The following is a 6,267-nucleotide window of genomic DNA, read 5'->3' as shown; positions in this document are numbered from 1 at the left end:
CTTAATTTTTATTTGAAAAATCTTACCCGCGGACATGCCTTGACTTTGCGGGAACAATAATACAATTATGGATGTTACTTTATTACTTAAATGAATAAAAAGTAAAATTAAAAAAAAAACAATTAGATAAAATATGTTCTTGATTAATTTTGATACAAAATTGTTATATTTTTAAAAGTTTATAAATTGATGTTATGAACTAACTTAACAAAGCGTAAATAAATAAATAAAATAGTTTCAAGTGCTCTGGTTTGACACGGATTTTCTAGTGTGTCGGAGTAAGTTCACGGCACAAGTCATTCTTGCGTGTCATTTTATTTTCCAAGAACCACAGAGTATTCGTTTGTTTCTGGTGGAAACGAGAGCAAAACACGACTTGAATTGCATTCGAGTGAGATTGGTGAATGGGATATGAATGAGCTTACGAAACGACGGCATGATATGCTTAGGGGTCTGAATCAACCATTATCATTTTAAACGTAAATAAATCAATCAAACTGCGGGGTTTGTTGATCGGACGCAGTAATACTATTACAAAGTGCCCCCTATCTTTCATTTGCCTATGTGTAGTGTCGTCGTTTATCTAATGTAAAAACTAATTTATTAACAAAAGACATGAAATTACCCTGAAGATGGCATCTTCAGCGGAGGAAAAGATGTAGGAGCAGTTTAATTCTGCACGAATTCAGCCAATATACATCCTTTATACATATATTGAGTACAGTTACTGCGAAATTTTAAAATAAAATAACATTATAAAATAAACGAAAAGAAAAATAAAATTAAATGCGTTTTTTCTTTATTGGTCGTCCTTCGACTTTCTTTTCTAATTAATTTATTAAGCATATATTCACGCAAAAAGTACTTCAATTCCAATACTAATCAAACATGATCTGCACTTGCCATTCATTTGCCGTCGGCCGGCGGCGGCGATTCGACGCCGACGCTTCGCAGACGCCGGCGCCAGTACTTGTTACTCGGTAAATTTCAAATTGATACTTACTAGGTATTTCATTAATACATCAATAATACAATTTTATGAGTTTCATAATTGAAATTAGTGATTAAAAGAGTTAAATCAACACGAATATTACGTTATAAAAAATTCAAACTAATGTGACTTTTGTTTCTTGTATTACAGCAGAACTCCGTTTATTTGAACTCCAGTCATTCGGACTGCCAAACATCTCGATCGTTATCAGAAAATAAAAGGATAAATTTTGCCGAACATGAATCAGTAAAATTTTAATTTAATTCCAACTTGCTGTATTTTTTCAAAAGCAATACAATCTGGAACCTATTAGTCCGGAAAATTGGAGTTTTACTGTATTCCTAAATGTTTGCTTTAATTAAAGTATATTTTGCATATTATTTATTGTGTTTGTGCTCAAGTAATACAACTCTATAAATATAAATAAAAGTGGTAAACAGTTTAACAGATAATATATTGTAAGAAAATATATTGAAGTAAAGGTATTAAGATAAATGAAGAAATGGAAATATAATAAAAATACATACATTTTGCGATACATTCGACAAAACTCATTTTAAAACTCTTTGAAATAGAGATAGTGATAAGTTTCCTCTTAAGAGGACATTATCAAACTCTCTTTGAAATATTTTGTTTTTCAGAATTCATTGAATTGATCCACGAATATATTTGAGTAAGAAAGTGGTTTTTCAATAATACATTTTAATGAGTGTGTTTCAATTGTAATTTATCTGCACTTTGTTTTTTTACGCAGTATAATATGCATGTTAATTTAATGTGAAATCAGAATAATAATTTTTACCTACATAAAATTGTTGAAATGTTAATTATTGCATTCAAATGTAATATTTTTGTATGCTTTTTTATGTATCGCAAAATGCGGAAATTAGATTGTTATTTATAAAAAAGCTATAGTGACAATCTCCATAATTGTAGAATCGACCTGTAGAACGAGAAGGCTTTAGGACTATATACCATATTCGACTAATTTGACTAGTTATAGAAGATCAACTGAATACAATGCAACATTGTAATGTAATGTATTTATTTAGATAGTTCTAAAAAATAACTAAACAACTAGTTACAAATTACATTATAATCAAAATAAACAAAAATAATTTCAGTTACTGTATCACAAGTCATTCGATTCAAACGTGTTTCCTAATTATTATTATTTTAGTATTTACCATTCTTCGTTTGATTGGATTTTTTAAGTAGCTTTGTATGTCATCTCACTGTTTATGAAGTTCACGCAAGAGTTGTTGTATACCATTATTGGTTAGTTTGATTAAATATTATTTTTTCATTAGTCATGATATTCTTTCATCGCAAAACTACATTCCATAACATTTTCTATAGCTTTTATAGATTATCAAAAACGTTTTACTCGTTTAAAACGTTGAAAAATAAGATGTCAGCATTCTAAAATACCAAAGTTGACTCTAGATACATAAGACTAAAATAATTCATTTATCAAAACGCTACTACGAATAAGAGAATTGATGAGGACACAGAAATCTGGTGAAAATAAAATAGAGAAAGGTGTTCGATAAGGGGATACAATATCGCCAAATCTCTTCACACTAACCTTGAATCTATTTAAAACCCTGAATTGAGAAAATAAGATTGTAAAGATCAATGACGTGTACTTGACTCACGTCAGATTTGCAGATGACATAGAGCCCTTAAGTAAGCCATGGATGAACTAGACGAAATGATTATGGAACTACATGAGGCTTCAAAAAGGATTGTTTTTGAAATTAATATGAATAAAACAAAGATAAGTCCAATAAGGAATATTAATTTTACTAACAATAAAAAATCAAAGTAGTTTATGAATATATAGGACACAAAATCTAACTAGGTAAAAATAACTAGACATCGGAGTTGCCTAGAAGTATAGAGATTAATTGAACAGCCAAAATACATTTTTTAATTGTTTATATTGCTAGCGATAACATACGGACTAGATAACATGTTTGTGATACGGAAAAGTAGTCAGAAACTGAAATGCATGCAACAATCCACGGAAAGACATATGCTCAATGTATATGTCTAAGAGACAGAAAAAGAAATGAAGAAATGCAAATAACCGGAATCGCAGATATCATGAATCGTTCAGCATAATTAAAATGGCAGTGGGCAAAACACTTGGTAAAACAAAATGATAAGAAACCTGTGGTTAAACACCCAAAATAAAAAAAAGGCAAACAAAGGAGTTGTTGAAAGGCCACAAAAAATGGCCGATGACATTGCCTTGATAGTCGGTGGGGATGATAAAAGCGGGTGAAAGAAAGGAGTAGAAAGGATGGGAAGATGCCGTTTTCCAGCAGTGGAGAGGACAAAGCTGAATTTTATTAAATGGTTAATTGTACAGCTGATTTTTTTAATGACAAAAAAATCATGTTCAAATTAGTTGCTTTAAATAACACTTTTTCATCGTCTTATAGTTTTGAATTAGGAATGTAAATGATTTTCGATAGTATATATGAGGGTACTACTTGCGAACCCGGCAAAATCCGGAGATATTTATTGAAACTTATTCAGAATGCATTTTTTTACAATAATTATAACATTGTCAGTTAAAAATACGGCTTTATTTGTAAGAATTTGACTTTTAAATTATCGGGTTTGTTGCAAACATGGCAACCTCTACTAAAGTATTATAATGTTGGAATGTATAAAATTATATTTATTATTTCATTACAGTTTCTTGACATAATAATGCTACTTATATTATCACTGCTTACGTATTAAATATTTACTGACTATTATAAAAAAAGTTGAAGTTAAGTATTGTATCAGTTTTTTGTGATTTGCTCTAAATAAAGAAAGATGGATTTTGCCGGGTTTGCAAAGAGTACTCTCATATGTACATAATTTATAGATGAATTATTTTTACTTTTTCCATTTTTATGTTTAATTATACCACTTTCAACGTTCCATGCTGACAATATAAAACTAGCTAAAAATAAATTAAATTAGAAAATACAGGTAGAATCCTTGACAGCGTACTATTATAGATAAGATTAAATAAATTAAATTTGAATGTTAATAAAACATGATTTTTGGGAACAAACGGGACTTAAATATCAATATTTCTCTCGGAACTGGCTATATTGAAAAGATCAATGTAACTAAATACTTGGGACTATTTTTTGACTCCAAACTTTTATGGAGCTACCAATTTGAGCATGTAAAATCAAAAATAGCACCCGTAGGTGGCGTATTGCGTAGACTTCGAGGCTTGCTTCCTCAATCCGTTTTGTTTGCCGTCTACTACGCTATGATTTATTCCCACCTATCTTATCTATCATGTTTATGGGGTTTTGCCAGCAAAAATCAAAAAAGAAAGGCAAGTTCTTCAGAACAGAGCTCGAAGAAACATTTTTGGACTTAAATGGCATTCCCATGTCAAGGATATCTACCGACAAAGATACTTCCTTTCAAGGTAATGCCAGTGCATGACATAACCAATACTGTTTTAAATATCATTAACTTTTCCGGTCACACAAATTTAAAATACACATTTGGTCATGATATTCACAATTATAATACCCGTAACTCGGGGAATTTTTATGTTTCTAAGTTTCTCTCAACAAAGTTCGGCAGTAGGTCTTTGGAAAGTATTGGCCATTCCGAATATAATAAACTGCCCAATGAGCTAAAACACGAAAAATCTAACTAAAAATCCAGAAGTGTCGCAAATAAATAAATGTTACTTAAATCTTTTTGATAGTGATAGTTATCAATGTAATTTATATAAATGGTGTAAAGTATTGTGTTTTATGTTTCTTATACAATAATGTTTTTTTACTATTTCGGATGTATTAACTATGTATGATATTATGTATTGTCACAAAAATGTTTTTTTTATGTACGGTCCGAAATTAGTTTCTGTAAAAACTTCTGTGAGTATAAGATGTACTTTTTGTATTAAATGTTTTATTAATAATAATAATCATGTTTTTCAATGAAACATCGTTTTTCATTTTGTCAAAAGCCTTTTTGACAAAACTTGTATAAAATGTATTTTCAACAACCTGTCCAAATGCTTGTAGAGGGGCTGGACGTCCTCCCTAGGGATATATTAAGATCCAAATTTGTTGATTGAAAAATTGTTTTCAGGCTTTGCCTAGTAGGTGGAATGGTTCAGCCGATAAATCTCACCTACATGATAAAGGTTTCAGCTCTTTTACTTTACAAAAGTAAACAGATGAAAGAGTTGAGGAAATGTGGATGTTTAAACATGGACAGAATGGTGAATGTTACACTATAAAAGCCTAGATTTTTATATTCCCTTTTCAAAAATGTTTTCCCTCTCTGTTTTTTTTTTGCTGTTACGATTTTTAAACGTGTGTGGAAAAAGTATCTATTTGAAATTAACTTAAAGTAATTGTCACATTATTCAATCTAAAAAAAATAAGAAAAAAATCCAACAAAATTTAAGAAATAAACTACTTCAACAGGGTTAACTTACTAAAATTAAAACTGTGAAGATAATTTAAACGACACTGCATTTCTTCTATAATGTATGAAAAATCAAGAAACCCTAAAACAAGGGTAAAAAAAATAAAAAAATCAAGGATACAAGAGAAGTTATGTTGTAATTTTTTTTACAGTGGTCATATTTCATTAATTAATTTTGTGTAAACTTTGTAATACGACTGTAAATTTTCACTTAAATATAAATATTTTAAACTTAACATGCCGTGAAAATAATTGATTTATTTATTTTATATATTATTTCAAGAAAATTATATATGCATATATTCTAAATTTCCTTGGCCAATACACGACTCCACGTTTAAAGAATTAATAATAAATTTAAATTATAATTCAAATGACGTACATAATAAACAGCAATTTAATATATTTTCTTAAATATTTATTTATCCTTTGTGGGATTGTTGATATTATTGTTAATTATTTATGTATTTTGTGTTTATATAAAAATATTCGTAAATACGTCACATTAACGTTTTTTTCAACAATATTGTTTTGAAAGGTTCAGCCATTTTTTGTAAAATTTAATTATTAAATAAACAAAAATAACGGTTTTCAGACACTTACTTGAAATAGCTCTTTAAATGACTCCGACAGACACTCACAATTTGTACAATTTATCGGGACACTGAAACTGAATTTCAGTCGCAAAATCAGCAGGTAGTGTTCGTGATTTCTCCCTGCACAACCTTATAAGGCGTAGTTTGCTCTGCTCCTATTGGTTGAAGGCTAGAGGGGAGGTCTCATTGGCCGAATCAACAGTTTGAAGC

Source organism: Micrasema longulum, unplaced genomic scaffold, assembly GCF_059751315.1.
Source record: "Micrasema longulum isolate JH-2025_06_02 unplaced genomic scaffold, ASM5975131v1 h1tg000220l, whole genome shotgun sequence".
NCBI classification, from domain to species: domain Eukaryota; kingdom Metazoa; phylum Arthropoda; class Insecta; order Trichoptera; family Brachycentridae; genus Micrasema; species Micrasema longulum.
This window is presented reverse-complemented; position numbering follows the sequence as displayed.